Raw genomic sequence first — 21,996 nt, forward strand, 5'->3', positions numbered from 1 at the left:
CAAAAGGAAAAAGGAAGGGGCACCACCAATGGAGGCAGGTGAGTTTGTAGGTGGAATAACAGGAAATAAGAAGAGTTCCCATTGTAATGGTAGGAGGTGAGTGAGGTCATCTGTGAGAGTGAAGGATGGGAAGGTGTTGGAGTTGGCAATTAGAAGAAAGAAAGTTTTGAATTTGTGTCAAATGGGAGAGCCCCTTAACTAGGCAGCCTGTTGGTTCTAAACATTTAAATCATCTAGTCGCTTTTCTAATTTCATACTCACCAAGCAACTGGCATTTATAAGTTGACTTCCTTGTAGTTTTCTCAAAAAATTTTAGTTATTATTATGCTTGTTATTTTTACAGGAAAGAAATGCACTATGCAGGATGGTACGTGTATTCTGGTCCACATGGCAGTTATATTTCTTATTATAAATCTGTACATGAACATTTTTGTTTTATACTACTTGGAATGGTGAATTTGGTTTATGTGAATGCCCTTGAACAAATTAAATGTGAATGTGTTGACTATTTAGGGGAGGTATCTGGGCCTTCACTTCCAGGAGTACAGGGGACCATGCCAGGTTTGCTACTCACTCTGGGAGAAGACCTCTTGGAAGAGAGCCAACCAGACTATTCCTGGTTTCCTCTGTCTTGAATTTCATTTATTCTTTTAAGCTTCCCATTATCAATTATGGGACACACTCAAAACCAGAGCCAAACTAGGGTAAATAGAACTGGAAGTATCACAACAAGATATAGAAATCAGTTTAGGTCAATTCCAAAATAAAAGAATCAGAAAGGGAAAATTTTGATAGAAAATAGAATAAAACTTCTGATGTATTGATAGTCAAGGCCACCATCTTCTTCTTTAAAAGGCACATCAATTTATCCCTTCATTTACTCATTCAGTAAATGTTTAGTGATCATCCATTACCTACTGGGAAGATGGTTTTGAGCAAGTAAGATAAGCTTCTTTCCTTGCAGTATCTACTGCCAAGATGAAAAGTTTGCAGAGGAAATAATAGAACATAAAAGATACTCAACTATGTTAGTCTCTTGCTAATAAATTTCTTCTGCGACTCAATCCAATTGCTGAACAATTGACAGAGATTAACCAAAAAATCTTGTGCTATATTCACCATAGAAAATAATACTCAGGTACTAAAGAATCTTTTAAAAAGAAATTTTTTTTGGAAAGGAAATTTGTGTTGCTTAAAAAGAAAGAAGTAAAAATATCTTGAAGTTGGGTAATGCATCAAGGAATCATTGCCTTTATTTTTCTGATTTGAAGAATAAACAGAAGAGAATGATAGAAGACATTTTTATATAACAGGTTAGTATAAACATTGCAACTGAAAGATAAGTCTCAATGATAAAAAAATATTAAATAATAAATTAATATAAACATCCAAAGTGGGATTTTATCATCAAAATGTATAACCTCCTTTAGGAAGGTCTCTAGAAACATGGCTAAAAAAAAAAGAATACTGAAAAAGCAAGTCACAGAGGATCCTTAGAATATAAAAATACCCATTTCACCATATTCCATAGTAGAGCTCTGGCAAGAATAAGAGAAACCGGGAAGATGAAAGTGGTAACAGACATTATGCTGGCTGCAAAAGCAAACTCAGTTTTTTTTATGGTTGTGCAGTCTACACACACACACATTCTGTCTATAAATGATCCCAAAGAAGGGTAAAAAAATTCTTTAAAAGCCTAAGATCTTGATGCCCAGAGCACTTGCTACAGCAGAAAGAAGAAAAAGAAAAACCACAGTTTGCAAATGTAGAACTAACCATAAGAGAGAGACTATGCTTCTCTGGTATGGATACTTCATACTTCTGGCTCAAGGAGATTATGAAAACATCCTGGGTAAAGCTGGAAGCCGTTTTTGTCAGCAGTCAACAATGATTATGTTGGGCAGGAAGGATTTCTTGCCACAAATTAGGTGGCTACCTAGGAAATAAAGAGAGGATGGTCAGTTGTAAATAAAGGGAGACAAAATTTACTGAGCATCTATGAATCTTACTTTATGCAAGACATTTTACATATGTAATGTGTTTGAGCTCAACAGCCCTGTGAGGCAGCTATTACTCCTGTTATTCAAGAAATCGTGTTGAAGTTATAAATTGCCTCAGTAAGAAGTGGAGCTGGGATTCAAACACATAACTATATAACTTGGGGACGATTCTCACCAGGAAGAAGTGGGCCATGGAAAGCCATCGCTCTATAGACACAGAAAGGAAGAAGCACCCAACAACGTGGCAGGTCTGGGGCCCAGATCCTAACTGCAATGATTGTTAGGATTTGCTTTGGCTAAGAGAATACCAGAACCTCAGATAAGAGTCTCTTTGACTTTGACTCATGACTTAGAGACAACAAAATGAGAAGACTTGTTCTGAAAATTAAGAACTAAGTTTGGATTCCTACAAGGTTAATTTGCACATCATAAAACATAACCCACATTTTGCTGGCCACGCCAGACTAGGGATCCACAGAGACTCACAGCAGGCAGACAGCAGTTCTCTGGAGCTGTCACCTCTGTTCTGGGCCAACGTCAGGCCCTCCAAATATGCCTGGAGGAACACGTGCCTCCCAGAAGTATTCTTTTGGCTACAAAGGGGGAACTAACTTTATTTTTTTCTGTTCCTTATTGATTGGATTATAAACGCATGATATTCTATGAGTTTTTCTCACTCTTGTATCCCCAGAGTTTAGCCAAGTTCCTTAACTCACAAAGAGAGTCAATAAATATTGAGCGAGAGAGGGATTGCCCAGTCTCTGCCCCAGCAAAAGCAAGATGAGACTACTGCCGATGACTGAGGGCACCATGGACCACTGCTGCCTAAGTCAGGGAGACCATCCCCAGTCCCTTCAAAGCAGCAGGAATGTCTTTTGATTGTGCCAAATTCTGCTGATACCAAAGCTGCTGATGCCCTCTGTATGCAATGAATACCCCACAAATGATTTTAGTGATATAGTGATTTTAGTTTTTACTTACCTGATTCCTGCAGTCCTCTTGTTTTATGCCTCAGGCTAGAGGACAGTCTACATGACAGAGACTGTGCTGTTCTTAGAAACACCTCACTCGTCTGAATTTTGTCCCATTGTCTTTGAAATAACCCTTTCTCCATACTTCCTTTTTCAAACTCTTAGAATACCTATTCTTAAGCTTATTGTATCTGCATTTGTTTATTATACATAAGCTTATCGTATAAATACATGCATATGTATGTATATATACATATATGTATATAATATATAATAACATATATAGTATATATTGCATGTTTATTATATAATATATAATTATAATGTATAATTGTATATACTATATTATATATAGTATATATTATATTGTATGCTATATATTATATGCATTATATATTATATATCATTATTGTGCTATACAATTATGTTAAATAATTTTATATAATTTATTGTATTATAATTTATAATTATATATAATTTATTATATATGTTATATGAGTGTATATATATGTCTATGTACGTATAAACATAAAATATGATATACATATCATATGTATGTGAAAGAGAAAGAGAGAGGGAAAAAACCTTAAATAAAACAGTGTTTGGGGTTTTAATTTCTAGATGTTCCTTACTAGAAATTGGTGCCAACCTTAGTTCATACCTGAGGAAAGTGGTTCTGATCTTCTTTGCCCATCTGCGTTATCTCTGATCCTGTATCTAACGTTATTTATATCCCGGGCCATCTGGCCCAAGTCGTCACCTGAGTCAAGAGGTAGCAGGATTTTGTAATTGTCATCTTGCTGGAAATTATTTTGGATTTTGCTCTCCATATTTTTACTTCCACTTCCCATTTCCAACTGGTTATTCATGTCCTTTGTATTTCTTGCCCAAGATTTATGGGGCTCAGAGAGAAGATTCCTTCCCAGTTTTTGTTATTCTAAGGCCTGTCCTATTTGAAGAGATTAAGCCAAATGCCAATGAAAGCAAGAAGGTGTTATTGTGGGGAGAAAGGGAAAGGGAGTGGGAGAGGTAAGATTTCCCTAAGATTTAAAAAAATGTCAGAAGTGAGGGGTGATAGAGCTGGGGAGACAGGGCAGTGATCAGGCTTCGAAGCAAAATCCTTCCAAGTCCAACTAGGAGGATGGGCTCTGGTCAGGGGCTTCCCAGAAGCAGCTCAGATTCCTGAACCCCTGTGTAGCCCAAGAGTAGAGATCGGTGGGACTTCTCCAGGCTCGGACTAGGAGCAGAACCAGAAGGACCCCAGAGCCCTTTCAGCCTTTTCCTGGATCACATATAAAACTCTCTGATTCTTTGCAACCCCAGGGAAAGATCCAGCCTCTAAATGACAGAGACTGAATTTCCTGTCATCCGGTGGAAGAATAGTTTGGAATTAGAATTCAGTTAATTTAAAGAAAATAAAGATAGTGATAATGTTTGCACAAACAAGTGTGCCATCTAAGATTTGATCCTGCTATTAAGACTTTTTAAATTTTAAATAAATTCTTTAATGCTTATGCAATGAACTCATTCCTTCAACCAATGTTTATTGAAGGACTTGTAAGTGCCAGGCATTTGGGATAAAATGGTGAGAGGACAGATATGCCAGTGCTTGCAGCCTAGCAGCGGGGCGAAGTAGAAAACAGAATTAAGTACAGTATGCTAATAAGAATAATGATAGAGAAAGATGTGTTTATTAAGGAAGATATAGGAGACCACTTAACTCAGACTTAGGGAGTCAGAGAAGAGAATGTTCCTCCAGGAACAGGCCTGGAGAGGAGAATGCACTGAGAACTGGAGAAAGTCAGATAAATGTGGAATTCAAGGTGGAGAGTGACGAGAAATGAGTCCATAGAGGCTCCCGAGGTCCAAGCCACTGATGGCCTTGAAAGCAACGTTAAGGGACTTGGGTTTTTAAGTGACTGTTCAAACTTTTCATATCTAGTACAAATTTTCATCAGGTTTTTAAAGAGATTTTCTTTCTTCCATTGCATTTTTCACACATACTGGCTACAGCTACTGATTCAGCAGGAAAAGCCTCTCTGATTTGTAAATTTGTTGGTTTGTTTCTCAGAGCTGTGCTGTGTAGTAAGCAGTTCGTGAAGTTTTATGAATCACAAATGTTTTTGACCAGAAAAGGGCAGTTTCCAATCTGGCTGTTACCTGAAAAATGGGCCCTCACTGCACAGGATTCATTTATCTCCGTTTTGCTTCCTTTGTTGCAATATCAAATTTCCCGAGGGGTTGCAGCCGCTCGGGTCCACTTCTGTGTGAAATACGGAAGGTGAAATGTGCTTCTACTTTCAGTTCAAGTTTATGTTATCACCTTTTAATATTTCACTTCTGAAAATGAGCCTACATTCAAAAACTAACCAGATTAACTGACTTGCTAGACTAAGCAGAAGTCTTACACCCAGAACTACACAGGCCCAGGCAACATGGGGCAGCACTGGTGTGTGGTTTGCTCAAGGGTGGATAAGGTAAGCCCTCCTAAGGTAAAATTCTGATATGGTCTTAGTAAAAAAATATTCTTTCAATGTCATGAGCATCTGGAAAATTAAAGACAGCTTAAACATTAACTTTGTAGTCACTGGTTCAAATGCAAGGAGTGTTGACTTCCCGAGGGCTATACATTTCCATTTTCCAAGGGCTGGAAAGATTCCATGCTCTACCTGTTCAAGGCAGTTGGATGAACAAACCATTATTTCTCAGCTGAGTATATATTCACAGTGTGCAACAGAGTTGAAGCTAAAAATTTAAAGAAAGTTGCAAACATTTGAGAGCAGACAGTGGATGCAAAAAGACATCTCAAACCATTTTTTATACTCCTGAGTGGCATGAAGCAAACTGAGAAAAAGTTAACCCACACAATGATCTCCAGCCAGAGAGAGAGTAAAATTAGTTTATAAGGTGATATGCTTTTGTGTTGATTTAGTTGATAATTTATCTAATACATTTTTGTATGTGAACTTGATCCTCTTGGGCAAATTCTCTTTGGGACCCATGATATGGATTGCTAAAGAGTTTATGTAAATGCCATATTTTCCCTGCTCCAAATGTCCGGTAGTGCTGTCCACCAGGTCCTTATGACAGAAGTGATACTACACACCGGTCTCAAATACCCACTACCACATGGTCTGGTCTGCGAGGGGACCAGGCAGCCACTGTGAGAGACGTGCATGGCCAAAGATGTTATATGTGTTTCAATCTTTGGTCCTTGAAGACCAGTAAGTTCACAGTTTTTCTGAGGTTGCTGACACAACTTGGCAGCTCTCATTTCAATTATGTCAGCAAGGTAGGAGCCATCACACAGTCTGGCCATCTTCCAGGACAAGAGACAACACTGAACATTTAATGATGCAGCATTGCTGTGTGACACAGGAGAAGCAGACCTTTAATCCACAATCACTCATGACTCCACTGTGGCTCTCTTCATGTGAGATCCATTTAAAAAAAGAGTTTGAGGGGGGCCGGCCCGGTGGCGCAAGTGGTTAAGTGCACGCACTTCGCTGCAGTGGCCCGGGTTCAGATCCCGGGCGCACACCATTGCACCGCTTATTGGGCCATGCTGTGGCGGTGTCCCATGTAAGGTGGGGGAGGACGGGCACGGGTGTTGGCCCAGGGCCGGTCTTCCTCAGCAAAAAAAAAAAGAGGAGGATTGGCATTGGATGTTAGCTCAGGGCTGGTCCTCCTCACAAAAGAAAAAAAAAAGAGTTTGAGGGAAGTATGTCATTGTAACCTTTTACATTAATAACCAGTGGGGAAAAAAATCTTTCATTCCAACAAAGTTAGAGGCTTTCGAACTCCTGGCAAAACAACTGGAAGCTGGGGTTTATAGAAAAGTAAGCAAAGAAATGCTAAGTTAGACTTGTATTAGAGATGAACGCTGTACCGAAATAAATAATATTAGAATATTATTTGCATAAAATACAGAGCTTCTGAATAAATCAAATCCAATAAACATCCTATCTGAGACAAAGGATGTAACAAAAGATATCACAAAATAAAACACTAGTCATGATGCTCATCTCTACCATAGCTGTCTAAAATATATAGGTTTGGAGATTATTATTCTCCTGGAGAGATTATGAGTCCTTTGAAGACAGTTTTACAAAAGTGGATCTACTGGTGACGTTTAAAAAATATTTGAAAACTTAAAAATTTATTCATCACAGTTCTTTGATGAAATTAACAGGAAGAACAAAAATTAACATGGGTAAAATATCTAGAAAATGTCTGAAATATGCTTAAAATGGTGGTTGTTATTTATTAAGCCTGGCATCGTTCCAAGAAAAACTAAGGTTTATATACCTATGTCATTTGGCAGATAGAAATTCTTTACCTCCATATTTGTAGAGATTACATTATTGAATACAATATAACAAAGCATATTTGTATGCATTGGCACCTAATAGATTTATTTTTATTGACATAAGTCCTTACAGTAAAGTTTATCCTAAAAAAAGAACATACAGGCTACATACGGCCCAGTGGCATAGTGGTTCAGTTCTCGAGCTCTGCCTCGGTGGCCTGGGGTTCAAGGGTTCGGGTCCCAGGTGCGGACCTACACACCACTCATCAAGCCATGCTGTGGTGGCATCCCACATACAAAATAGAGGAAGATTGGCACAGATGTTAGCTCAGGGCCAATCTTCCTCACCAAAAAAAAAATAATAATAATAACATACAGATCATCTATATTTTAGTGAAAATAATCCTCTAGAAACATTTAACTAAGCAGTGCTGGTAATTCTTGCTCTTATAATTAGGAAGCAGTTTAGTAAAGATTAGTTAAAAAACAAAACAAACTCATAAATTTGTGAATAGAAAGATATATCCTGGGCCGGCCCCATGGCTTAGTGGTTAAGTGCACGCGCTCCGCTGCTGGCGGCCCGGGTTCGGATCCCGGGCTCGCACCGACACACCGCTTCTCCGGCCATGCTGAGGCTGAGTCCCACATACAGCAACTAGAAGGATGTGCAACTATGACATACAACTATCTACTGGGGCTTTGGGGGAAAAATAAATAAATAAAGTTTAAAAAAAAAAAAAAAAGAAAGATATACCCTTAATGTGGATCATCATTCATGGGGAAACTTTAGAGACATTCCCATTCACTTAAACAAGCTTGTTGATGAAATAAATATTTATAGTGCACCTCCCTTATTCTAGGTATTGTGGTAGGTGCTAAAGATTTAAAAAAGGACAAAAACATGAGCTCTGTTCTCAAGAAACTCAGAATCTCTTATAATTTGCCATCAGGAATATACTTCAAGGTCTAATGATGCAAATAGCTATCATTATTTAGCATTCTTTTGGATAGTCTGGATAGGGCAAAAGATAAACAGAAACAACAAAAAAGTAACTATGTGAAAGAGCTTCATTATTTGCAAATATATTTATGAGTCTAAAAATCCTAAGTGAGTGATTACAAATCTTTTAGAAATAGTAAAGAGCTTACTAAAGTGATAGAACACAAGTTTAATGTTTTGCAATATAACAATAGTTTGCAATATAACAACAGTAAAGACTTGCAAATATAATAGAAAAAAGAGTTTACATAAATAACAACAAGAACAATAAAAAAAAAAAAACCCTAAGGATTGCCCTAACAAGAAATGGGCACAGGGTCTATTAAACACACAAATACACATACACCTACACAGAAAACACCCTTAAATTTGTTAAAATACATGACGAGATTGGAATAAATGGATATTCCATGTTTCTGGACAAAAAAATTAAATATAATAAAGATCTATAAAGATATTAATTCATTCTAAATTAATTTACAAATTTAACATAATCCCAATCAAAATGTCAGTTGTCATATTATCATTAGTGAAATTAAACATGATGTCTCTGAAAATTCATGTAGAAAAGCAAGTTTGTGAGAAAAGCTAAGAAAATTCTGAAAAAAGAAAATTATGGGAGAAGACTTTCCCTATTAGACAGTGACATGTATTGTAAAGCAAAAATAATAGAAGAGTAAACAATCGTCATAAATATTGTTAGACAATGAAACAGAATCAATAGACATAAACAGAGCCTAGCATATTTGAGAGCTTAGCAGTGATCAGGGAAACATCATGAATCAATAGGGAAGAAGAGGATTGTGAAATAGTTCTGAAGAAGCTCAAATTATTGGAGGAGAGTATCAAGTTTATTTCTCACATTAGAATATACATCACAATAAATTCCAGGTGGATTATGGGACTAAATGTAAAAAATAAAACTGTGGAAGTGCTTTCTCAGTATAAATTTTTTAAAAGACTGCCATAAAAAAGAACATTACAGGGCTGGCCCCATGGACTAGTGGTTAAGTTCAGCACGTTCCGCTTCCACAGCCCAGGTTTAGTTCCCTGGCGCAGGCCTACACCACTCATCAGCGGCCATACTGTGGTGGTGACACATACAAAATAGAGCAAGATTGGCACAGATGTTAGCTCAGACCAAATCTTCCTCAGCGAAAAAAAAAAGAACATTACGTTTAATTGAATTTAAAATTTCTTTTTAATCCTGTACATAAAATGCACTAAAATTACATTTGGCAAAGGACAAACAGAGGGTATATATTTGCAAAATATTTGGTGGGCAAAAGGTTAATATCCTTTCTTCTTTCCTTTTCTCCTTTCTTTCCTTCAACAAACATGTATTAATTCCTGACCAACACTGTGTAGGAATTGAAGGTGCAATGGCAAACAACATAGATTCAGTCCCCAGAGCTGCTGCTACCCCCAGGATACCTCTGTGGGAACTGTAGAAAAAGGTGACCCCTGTTGATTGCAGACTGTGGAATTAAGAAGGGCTGGATGTCAGGCTCCACTGGCTCTCCTCAGTTGATGCCCCTGGGCAAGAAATGTGTTCAGCCCTATTTGGGAACTCTCCAGTTCTCCTGCTCACAGCCAAACAGGCAAAAAGGTCAATTGAACAATCCCATGCAAGGATGCAAGGCAGAACAGAGTAAGGTTCACTTAACCTGAACTGAGTGCAATTAAATTGAGAACTGAAGAATGAGCAAGATTTACACATGGAGACAGAATAGCGTATGTGCAAAGGTGAGATCCTCATTTTGTAAAGAGCTCTTGCAATGAATAAAGAAAAAAATCGGCATCACAAAATAAAATTAGACAAAACACACTAAAATTCATAGACTATTAATCAAAGAACATGAAAAATTGCTCATCCTCCCAAGTAATCAAAGAAATGCAAATTGAACCAGCAGTTGAGATATCAATTTTCTTCTATAAACTTGAGAATAGTTTACGGTTTGTGTTAAAAGCCCTGAAAGAGCTCCAACTCTTTGTTCAAGTAATTTCACTTTTAAAATTCTAATATCAAATCATAACAATAATAATAGAGATTTAAAGATATAAGTGTAAGGTTATTCATTTTCATACTTTATGTATGCCATCGACTGATAAATGGATAAACAAAAGGTGGTATATTCAGTGGAATAAAGTTCTAATACATGCTATGTCATGGGTGATCCTTGAAAACATTTTGCTAAATGAAAGAAACCAGTCACAAAAGACCAAGTAGAGTAGTGGGAGTTACTTAGGGTTGGAGGGTGGGGAGGAAATGGGATAGGTGGACCAGGGGATGGTCCCTAAAGGATATGGGTTTCTTTTTTGGTGGGGGAGGAAGATTGGCCCTGGGCTAACATCTGTGCCAATCTTCCTCTACTTTGTGTGTGGGACGCCGCCACAACATGGCTAGATGAGTGGTGTGTAAGTCTGTGCCCAGGATCCGAACCTGTGAACCCCGGGCCGCCGAAGCAGAGCATGCAAACTTAAACGTTATGCCACTGGGCTGCCCCAGGTTTCTTTTAAGATGATGAAAATGTTCTAAAATTGACTGTAGTGATGGTCGTATATACTTGTAAATATACTAAAAACCACTGAATTGCACATTTTAAATGGATGAATCATATGGTATGTGAATTACATCTCAATAAAGCTTTAAAAAAACAGTATATATGATAGCAAATAAGAAAGATCTAATATCCAAAACATTTAAAAATGGTTAGACAATAACATGGTACAAATATAAGTTGGAATAGTATATGTGAAACACTACATAATATAATTTTAAGATATAAAAACAAAATATTATTTATATCTACCTATATCTATCTATATAACATTGACATTGATTATCTATTTATTTCTGGATGTTGACATTTGTGGGTGATTTTTATCTCTTCTTTATTTTTTTGTTCATTAAACTCTTCTGTAGTATAGGCATCTGAATTTTTTTACAATTAAAGGAAAGGATACATTAGAGAAAAAAAGATTAAAGCAAATTTGTAAAATTTTTTTAAATGCCCAAAACTGAACATCTGAAAGAAAATGTAGGACCTGGCAGTTAGAATATTGAAAGTTAGTAGATCATTAGGTTTCTTTTTCATTTGTTCCCTTTTTTTAAAAGTGTGTGTAATATTTTACGCAGTTAATTTTGTGCCCTGCGCTTCCTGCGGTGAGCCACAAGCTGTTGAAAACTTTTTTTCACTCATGTTAAGTCATTCAGAAGAGAAAGCAAGCTGTTTGCCAATGATACACAGCTCTGAAAGTCCTATGTTCTTCTTGCAATTTCAACTTTTAGGAAAAAAAAGAGTGATTCAATGGATACTCCAGAATAAGATTTTTAAGCTGCTGATTCATTTAGAAATGAAAAAGTGTAAAGAACTACTAATAAAATTCTTGAAACCATAACACAACTTTTAGAATTATTTAAGCTGATCTCCTTCCCATAGCGTGGAGTTTAAACAGCTTAGAAGCAGTCTTTTCTAAAATCAGCTTTACCTTTTCAAAATGGAAAGAACATATTGCAGTTATGTAAGAAAATATATACAATTTTAGAAATTTATAGGTAGGGGTGGAATAACATAATGTCTACTGTCTTTAAAATACTTCAGCAGCAGGAAAAAAAGCAAAAAAAGGGATGGATGAAGCATATGTGGCAAAACTTTTGTTTATTAAATTTGAGTAATTGATATATTTGGGCTTATTGTGTGTTTTGAAAGTTTTTATAACAAAATATTTTTGAGTGGAAGGGACATTTTGAATTTCTTAAAAAGAGTATAAATACAACCTAAAGAAAGGGATCAATACATTACATGAGGCATAGGGGAAGCTGACAAATTTTAGTTAATATGAATATGCTAAAGACACTTAAATTTGTGTTGTGACTTCAAATATCAGTAAGCCACGTGAAACAAAATGTCCAACTCCATATTCAGTTGCAAAATAGAAGAGGTATAAGACTTTCTTTACATTGTCTTAAGAGGTAAAACTCTGACCAAGGAGTATAAACTCAAGGAAGACAAATATTTCAGAGATGGAATAGGCTGCCTTGGGAAGTTGTAATTCACCCAGCCCTGGAAATGTCAACTAGACATTCTCTCAGAAAGGCAGTTAGAGAAAGTGTTCAGGCATCAGATGTGGGGCTGACTAAAAGTCCTTTAAGCTAACTTATTCAACTAAAAGAGTCAGTGAGGCATAATAATGAGCTGGTTACTAGTTCTATGACTTTTGGGCTAGTCATGCCCAACCTCTAGGTGCCTATGAAATAATATCCATCTCTCAGGGTTGTTGTGAGGATTAAATGATAAAATATTATTGTCAGTAGCATTAGGACAGTGTCTGGCATATAGCAAACACTCAAAACTATTAAACTTTATTACTATGATGGGAACATCATAAGCCTTGGTGTCAAACATCTGGTTTCTAACCCCAGCTCCGCCATTTATCTCCTTTTTTAACATCAGGCAGTCTATTTAACCTTTCTTTAAATCCTTCCACACTAAACTTTGGGTGACAAGTGCTAAAATTCCATAAGTAATGTATAAATGACACAAGCTTGACGCTCAACAAATGATATTTATCACATTAATAATGACATTATAATTATTATTTCCTCCATTTCAAAAATTCTGATTCTGAGAAAAAGTTACTGAATAATACTAATTTTAAAATTTGATTTCCAACAATTGCTTTTGAGACTATTATATGTTGTGCTTGAAATTCACTTTGAGAATATAAACCTTACTGCAGAGAGCGTGCACTGAGTCACATTGGTCCTTAGCAGAGCTGAGGAACACTTTGAGGCTGGAACCTCTGCCAGAGCTCATCCACTGACTGGGCTGCTAATGTCACAACAGATGACTTACTCTCTCCAGGGTGCTCACATCCCATTGCCAGGAGATTCTTCTAGAAGTAAAATATCTCTGATGTTTATGACGTATTTTAAGATCTTTGAAAGAACAGTTAACAAATGTAAAATATAAGCATTGCAACATTTTTCAATAGGCTTTACAAACTCAGCATCTAATGGGAAAAAAGCTATATTTATTGTTCTTATTCCTGATTGCCGTTCAACAACAGTTTAAGATTTACTGCTTTGTTGTCAAAGAAATACAGATCTTCCTCAACTTATAATAGGATTACATCCTGATAAACCCATTGTAAGTTGAAAATATCATAAGTCAAAATGCATTAAATGTATTTAATACACCTCACCTACCAACATCATAGCGTAGCCAAGACTACCTTAATCGTGCTCAGAACACTTACATTAGCCCACAGTTGGGCAAAATCATCTAACATAAAGCCTATTTTATAATAAAGTGTTGAATATCTAATGTAACTTATTGAATACTGTACTGAAAGTGAAAAGCAGAATGGTTGTACAAGGACAGAATGTCTGTAAGTACATTGGTTGTACACCCTCATGATCACATGGCTGCCTGGGAGCTGAGGCTCACTGCCGCTGCCCAGCATCACGAGGGAGTTTTGTACTGTATATCGCTAGCCCGGACAAAGATCAAAATTCAAAATTCGAAGTACAGTTTCTACTGAATGTGTACCACTTTTGCACCATCGTAACGTCAAAAAATCATAAAAGTCAAACCACCATTAGTCAGAGACGGTCTGTATTTGCGAATAATGTCTACATATTGCTCTCCACATCTCTGTAACCCAAGCAAGGAGTCTAACACTGTGGGCACTTTGAATCAGTTTTAAATACGAAACATGAAATTTGGCGTCAGCATCTAGCGTGATGTTCTTCCTGTAGTAATTGCTCAAAAAACATATGTAGAATTTAACTGAAAGAAAATTATCCAAAATAAGTGGCCTTTGCAATTTAGCAATATTAAAGATGTATTATGGAAAGATATAAGAAGAAGGCTTAAGCCACTGTATGAAGTAGTTATTTCTAAGTCTGGGGGAAAAACAAGTTATAATGTTTATAGAAGTTCTTAAAAATCTTACCCATTATTATGTCTGTGCATATTAACTCACTATTAAAGTAAAAGACAATTATGACTTCAGTATTTGAACTACAATATCCATCATGGACTGTTTTATTAGATTTTTTTCTTAGAGCAAACTATTTCAATTTTAGATGAACATTTTCTCTAAAAGGTTTTCTGATTGTAAATATTCTGGATAAAATTGGAGATGAAAATTTCTGGGAAATTTTCTTAAAGTAAAAGAGAAAACCTAAATGAGAGATTAAAATGAATTCTTTGGTGGGCACATCTCAACTAGTATTTTAAAATTTTATAATATTTTAAAAAGTAACCTATCAACTATGTGTTGAAGTTTTAAGGTTTAAATCCTCTAAAACATTTTGCAATATGTCAACCTTTAAGTTATTAATGAGTGTCAAGAACCACTTAGAATATAGACCCCATAATGGGAAGAGGCCAAATCCAGAAGAAAAACTCAAGTAGGCCTTGAGGATGCCAAGAGCCAACCTGGCCCTCACAGCTGGTCCTTCTGTTCTATTGAGCCTAAAATTTCATAGAACATTAACATCAGACAAGGCCACTCTGTGACAGTGACAGATCAAGACAGAAACTAGACCACTCTGCCATCATGTTTGAACACATACAAAAACATGAATTTTGTCCAATTCACAAAAAATGACCAAACACTCCCCCTCCCAGCTGCTATTGACAGTGTGTTGAAACCTAATCCCCAATGTGATGGTATTAGGAGGTGGGGCCTTTGAGAGCTGATTAGGTCATGAGGGTGGAGTCCTTACTAATGGGATTAGCGCCCTTATAAAAGAGACCCCAGGGAGGTCCCTTACCTCTTCTGCCATGTGAGGAGACAGCAAGAAGATGCTGAGAACCAGGAAACAGGTTTTCATCAGACACTGAATCTTGGACTTCCCAGCCTCCATAACTGTGAGAAATAAATTTCTGTTGTTTAAGCCACCCAGTCTATGGTGTTGTGTCAGAGCAGCCCAAACAGAATAAGATGCTGGCTAATAGGAGTGATTGCTGCTTCTTTACCAATTACATCTTTAGCCTCCATCTAGCCTTTTCTTCTAGATAAGATCTATTTAGATATCTAATCATAGAATTACTCCTACCAAAGCAACCCCCCCAATTCTTACCAAATCACCTATCTCAAGCAAAATTTCTATAATAAGTATCTTCCACCAGCCTCAGTAGAAAGATTCCCTTAAGTTTTTCAAGGCTTGCATTCCCCTTTGCTGCCAAAAGTGATAAATCTAAAGTCTTCAACCACAGGTGTGTTCCTAGTGGTCTTTGGCTGGAGGGTATTGATGAACGTCTGAGAGAATCCTTTTCTTTCTTACCTTGTCAACATTTTCTTCTTCACTCTTTCCTTTCTCTCAGCATACAAACTTGTAAAATAATAACACTTACTAAGCTCTTTCCCTGTATCAGCTCCCTTTTTATCCTCACAAACGCCCTGTGAGGTGAGCACTCAAAGGCACTGAGAGACTAAGCAACACACAGCTGATGAGCAGCCTGGATTCCAATCAGCACAGGCTAGGTGAAGAGCTTGTGATCTCAATCACCATGCAAAACCGCATCTTATAAACAATACAAGCATGACTTAGACTCCATTTCTCCTCTCTGGTTCCACGTCTCTCATTTTTTGTCACAATTAAACTTCAGTGTCCTCATTGCCTACCTTCCCTTAAATCCCATTGACAGTGTCCACTCAGAGCATTCTGACCTCCATGCCCCACATTCTATCAAAACCACCAGCTCCAAGGCCACCAACGACCTCAGAACAGCGTGGAAAGAGGATGGGCTTTGGAATCATATAGACTGGAATTTAAATCCTAGCAAGTTATTTAACGTCTCTAATCTTCAGTTTCACCTCACACAATTCTTGTGAGATCGAATGAGATACGTACAAAACACCTGGTACATTATTGTCATTAAAAATGATAATATTATTGATATTACTGACCAATTAGCAGCATTTGATGTCGTTAATTACTCTTCCTATCTTGAAACAATGTATACGTTTGGCTTTTAGGACTTTATCTTCTCTTGGCATTCCTCAATTGTCTAGAATATTCTTGGTCTATTTTATAAATTCATCTTCATTTGCTTAAATCTCAAATACTGGTCATCCCTAGGGACTTATTCTTGGCACTGTGCCCTTCTTGCTTGAGATCAGTGGTTCTCAGTTTATGTGTGTAGGGGGAGAGGGATGGAAAAGAGCCAAAGGGGCTTTTCAGAATTACTAGGGGAACTTTTTCAAACTACACGTCTTCCATCCCTGACCTACAGGAGATTCTGAGATATCGCCCTAGGGGCATAATACACTGTTTTTACCTTTTTGTGATATCTAGTCTTTCTAGATTTATAAAGCTTTAGTATTTCTTTGATTTTGTGGCATATATAAAAGCACATCTAAAAATTCTGGGTGACAAATGTAGAGAGAACTCTTCTCTTCCTCTCCTACATTCCTTTCTTGGGTTATAAAATAGGTACTCTCACCAATAGTTCTGACTTCGCAGGGAGTGCTAGATATTTTCATTCCATATTTAACTTCCCTGGAGGATGTTCTGGGGAGGACATCATTCTCTCCATCTTTTTGCTAGCTCCTTCCCAAGAAAAGAGGAGAGACCTACTTGATTCGGAAAATTGGTGAGAGACTGATATCCACTGGCCCAGGTTTCTTTACTGGCCAAGTTAATGTATTAAAGATCATTGCCAATAAGTGATCTTATTTCTTGGAGCTAATTCTTTCACTCTCCGTTCTTTGCGCTTGTGCATCTGTGAATGCGTGTGTGTGCATGCATACACACACACATACACACCCTTGCAAGCCTACAAGTGTTCTATCCATTTCCTGTTTTGAGGTAGTAAATGTCACTTGCCATACCCTACACGTGGAGCCTGTTAATTCTCCCAGTTCTCATCCTCGGCCAAGAAGGTTAAATTCACACCACAGTGGGAGGTAGGGGACCCAGCAGCATTTGCCCATGTAGGGTGAGGGTCATGAAAAAGCTGATATCCAATCACTTTGCTGTTAATTCCTGTGTGGCCGTGCTGTCAGTCAGGACACTATAGGTGAGGACAGGGGAGCAGCACTCAGCAGAGAAAAATAAATAAAATAAAAAATAAAATTAAAACATCATATTGTATGTGTTTCTTTTTCCTTAAGAGAATGTAACTTCCTTCTTCTGAAGACTATAACACACTAAAACTCTGAGCTAGGATCACTAGTTAAGAAGAGTTCACATTGGCCAAAAAAGCTACATGATGCAGTTTTTCAAATGTGGCCCACAACCCACTAGTGTGTCAATAAATCAGTTTTACAAACTATTACCAGGATTGTTTAAAAAATGAAATGGAAAAGAATAGAAAATTTCAGAGTGCATTGGGGTTTGAGGGGGTTCAGAGGGGAAGGGATAAAAAAAATCTCAGTATGGTTAACAGTTTTAATCCTACACAACTCGTACGTAGGAAAGTTGGGACTTCAATTCAGACCATCTGAATCCATGCCATATGATTTTGGCTGCATGATGCACCTCAATTTTCCTGGTTTCCAGTAACTTATCTCCTAAATTCCTCAATTGGTTGTTTTCTTAAACATGACCATGGTGATTAAATGCACCGATTTTGGAGTTCAAATCCCAGGCAAGTTATTTTACCTCTCTGAGTCTCATGTGTGGAGTCAATGACTGTATCTACCTCACAGGATTTGTTATAGGCTGAATTATGTCCCCCGCAAATTTATGTGTTGAAGCTGTAACCCCTAGTACCACAGAATGTGACTGTACTTGGAGAAAGGATCTTTAAAGAGGTAATTAAATTAAAATGAGGTAGTTAGGGGTGGTCCTAATCCAATACAACTGGTATCTTGGTAAGAGGAGATTAGGACACACAGAGAAACACCAGGGATGCATGCATAGAGGAAATACCATGTGAGGACACAGCGAGGAGTCAACCACCTGCAAGCCAAGGAGAGAGGCCTCGGAAGAAAATCTGTTGACACCTCGATCTCAGACTTCCAGCCTCCAGAACTGTGAGAAAATAAATTTCTGTTATTTAAGCCGCCAAGGATGTGGTATTTTGTTACGGCAGCCCTAACAAACTAATACAGGGTTGTTATGAAGATTAAAAGTTAATATATATAAAGTGATTGGCATGGTGAGTTTCCTTTTATTGCTTGCCTTAAAGTCAATTTCTCTATATCTTCAATTCTTTAATCTTACTTCCTTCTTATATGTAATTATATTTACTTGTTTATTGTTTGCCCTTTTGGCTAATTTGTAAGCCTCCAAAAGAGGAGTTACCACATTGGCCTGTTCAAATAGAAAAGTGTTTGGATCATATTAAGGACTCACTAAATATTTTCTAAATGAATGAAGCCCTCGTGACCAAGGTAGACGCTCGGCCAAATTATTTTTGCTAAAAATGGGCCAATTGATTTGAGCGTTTCTTCTTTCACACCCATCTCTGGATTCATGTCCTATTTATTTAAAAGAACATTCTTAAAGTTATAGTGCAGATTATAGATCTGAATCTTATTTTTCTACTGACCTTACAAAAAGATGTTGAAAGAGGAGTAGAGGAAATGGTGACAAAGAGTATGATGACAATGCCCTCATAACCATAGAAAATGCATCAGGGTGGCGTCAAGAATGGCCTCATATAGGGGCCAGCCCAGTGGCATTGTGGTTAAGTTCACATGCTCCGCTTCGGTGGCCTGGGGTTCTCAGGTTTGGATGCCATGCATGGACATTTGCACCGCTTATCAAGCCATGCTGTGGTGGCGTCCCATATAAAGTAGAGGAAGATGGGCACAGATGTTACCCTAGGGCCAATCTTCCTCAGCAAAAAAGAGGAGGGTTGGCAACAGGTGTTAGTTCAGGGCTAATATCCCTCACAAAAAGGAAAAAAAAAATGGCAGCACATTTGCTATAGGTATCCCTCGCACTCTCTAGTGTGGACAGTTTTACCTCTATGACAGTAGAGCATTCAGGAAAAGGACGGGGGTCATCTGTGATTGATGAGTTTGATGTAGCAGGGTCAAAGCCACCCATATAAAATGCCTGGTCCAGTTCCAGAAACACAGGCACCATTCACTAATCTTGTACATATCAATATTCAAGCCCTAGAGCTTACATTGGGGGATATTATTCTGTCTGTGGCCCAGGCCCTCTAGAGACTCTGCTGAGATTTATGTTCCTGAGCATGAAGTAGGAAGATGAAAAGGCACTATTTAGTTTGAGGAAGGAGGTCTGTTCCTCCTGTTTTCTACTTGAGAATAGGGCAGCGCAAGAGGTAGCAAGAATAGAGTCTGTGGGTTGAGCAATGCAGCCAGACATTTAAGTGTCAGATAAGGTTCAGTAGGACAAAAGCAACATAACCTATTGAGCTAAAAATAATCCGTTGTCTAATAATAAGACAATGACTATGATGCATCCCTTAGCAAAGACAGAAGCATCCTTAAGCCTTGAAAATATCAGTATAGGGGGTTATTTGCTCAAAAGAAGCAATAAACCGCAAGTCATTTTTAAAAAGGAAGCAAATTGTGAAACAGGAAGCCTGCCTTGTTTAGTTTCTTTAATATGCATCTTGTCTCCAAGGCAGTGAAATAAAGTTCTAGGTCAAGAAACTTTAAAGATGACTTAACAAATCCCGAGAAGGTGAGAGAAGAACGTGTAACTAAAGTAATGTAGAAGGTAAAAGAGTTTCTGTATGAAAAAATACTTATGACTGTTTAGTGTGAAAAGATGAAAGAAGATGAAACCAAAGTTCATAATATGATGACGGGTTTATGTAGGACACATGGAAACTTCTTCACCAGATCCCTGAGTGTTAGAGTGGGAAAGGACAGACTTGATTGGACAGCAGGACAAGATAGGAACTTAGCCATCACTCTAATCCAATCTTCATATTAAAAAATAGGGAATTAAGACCCAGAGAAGTGAGGTGGCTTTCCCAAGGACATCCTGTTGGTAATAGCAGAACTGAGACTAGGCCTTATTGCTCTACCCGACCACCTCTCCTGACTCTATTCAGAGGGCTCATATTGCACCCCGGCTGGTAAATGATGCCTACTGTGGAATTCCTTTCAGGTCTGTTCAGTTCTTTCTCCTTTTGCAGTCCTGAATCAGACAACAGATGAAGTAATTTATTTCCAGGTGAAAAGAGCATTAACTGTATGCCTTATCTCTTCTATGGATTTCTAGTGAACACTCTTGAAAAGGGAAAGTCCTAAACCAAAGAGTCAAATGTCTACCTCACCACTCTAGGATGTGGGAGATAATGAGAGCCAGGGCCACTCTCTTGGACTTTCTAAAATCATACAATCTAGAAACCAAGTCCTGTTAAAAACAAGACAACAGGCTCAAAATGGAGTCACTTATGCTATGGCCCTGTCTTGACATGAGTACAGCCATGCTTGGCTGCTCCATTGAGCCACAGCCACCAGCACAAAAAGAAATATAAAAGCTGCTTTCTGCATGGCGGGAACTGGCCCTTCTCCCATGGAGATAGTTGCAACGTGTAAAAATTTCCAGGCCCTTTGGGCGCCACAGCCTGGGGCAGACTGGCCATCTGTGCCGGGCTGGGACGATAACCAGGGTAAACAGTGCACGTACACAACTGCTGGGCTGGGACAATAGCCAGGAGGCTCAGTGCACGTATGCCACTGATAACCATTTGTGCATGGGAACACTGGATGCTTGCTCTGTAAACTCTGTAACTGTCTATATAAACTGCTGGAAACTGAGGCCTGGTGAGAGTCTCACCTGTGGAAGGGAAACCTTGCTCAGGACGTGTGATTCCCGCCCAGCCGTGTCAATTGAAGGGACTCTCCCAGCAGTGGGGTGTGGATGTTGTGAGTAACTGATGTGATGTGTTCTCTTTTTGGTCAACCTGGTGTTTCTCTTTCCGGTTGATTTGTGTCATTTCCCTTCAGTCGATGTGGATGTTTTCCCTTTCCAGTCGATTTGATGTTTTTCCCTCTTATTATATGACCTATTCGAATCTGCTTCTATCTCAGCTGATGTGGATGTTTTCCCTTTCCAGTCGAGCTGGTGTTTTTCCCTCTTTTTATTTGACCTATTTGGATCTGTTTGCGGTCTATCGCCTTTACTCTCCTCTATATAATAAAATATAACTTCAGTCCATTTGTTTGGAGTGTAAAGTTTCTTTTACGTCTCCGATCGAATCCCCCAAACCTCTCATAACAGGCCCATGTCACCAAACCGAGATTAACTTAATTACGGTGTTGGTTCTCCCAGAAATGGACTCTTAAACCAGTCAATCAGGAATCGCCTGATCAGCACTAGTTAGGTAATCTCCCTGATAGACCGCTGCCATCCCCTATAGCGAAAGTAACCTTGCAATAATCAATCCACTTTTTTGCCTGGTACGACTTCATTGTTCTTGCTCTCTTCTGCCTATAAAATCTCTTACCTTGTGTAGCTCTTCAGAGCTTCTTCCTATGTGCTAGATTGGATGCTGCCCGATTCATGAATCGTTGAAGAAAATCAATAAGATCTTTAAATTTTACTCAGTTGAATTTTGTTTTATAACAGTTGTGGTGGTAGCAGTGAGATCAGAAGTTTCAGAAACGATGAGAAACACAGGCATTGGTACCCACTAAACCCTTTGAGTTCTCTGTCTTTCTCACCATCTTAGAGAGCCATGGGTGAGTTCCTCTTGGATCTGAACTCCATTTTTTGCATCCAAGCTCTCTGCTTTTATTGGCTTTCCAGTCCAAGGTTATCAG

Source organism: Diceros bicornis, chromosome 17 (genome assembly GCF_020826845.1).
Source record: "Diceros bicornis minor isolate mBicDic1 chromosome 17, mDicBic1.mat.cur, whole genome shotgun sequence".
Taxonomy (NCBI): domain Eukaryota; kingdom Metazoa; phylum Chordata; class Mammalia; order Perissodactyla; family Rhinocerotidae; genus Diceros; species Diceros bicornis.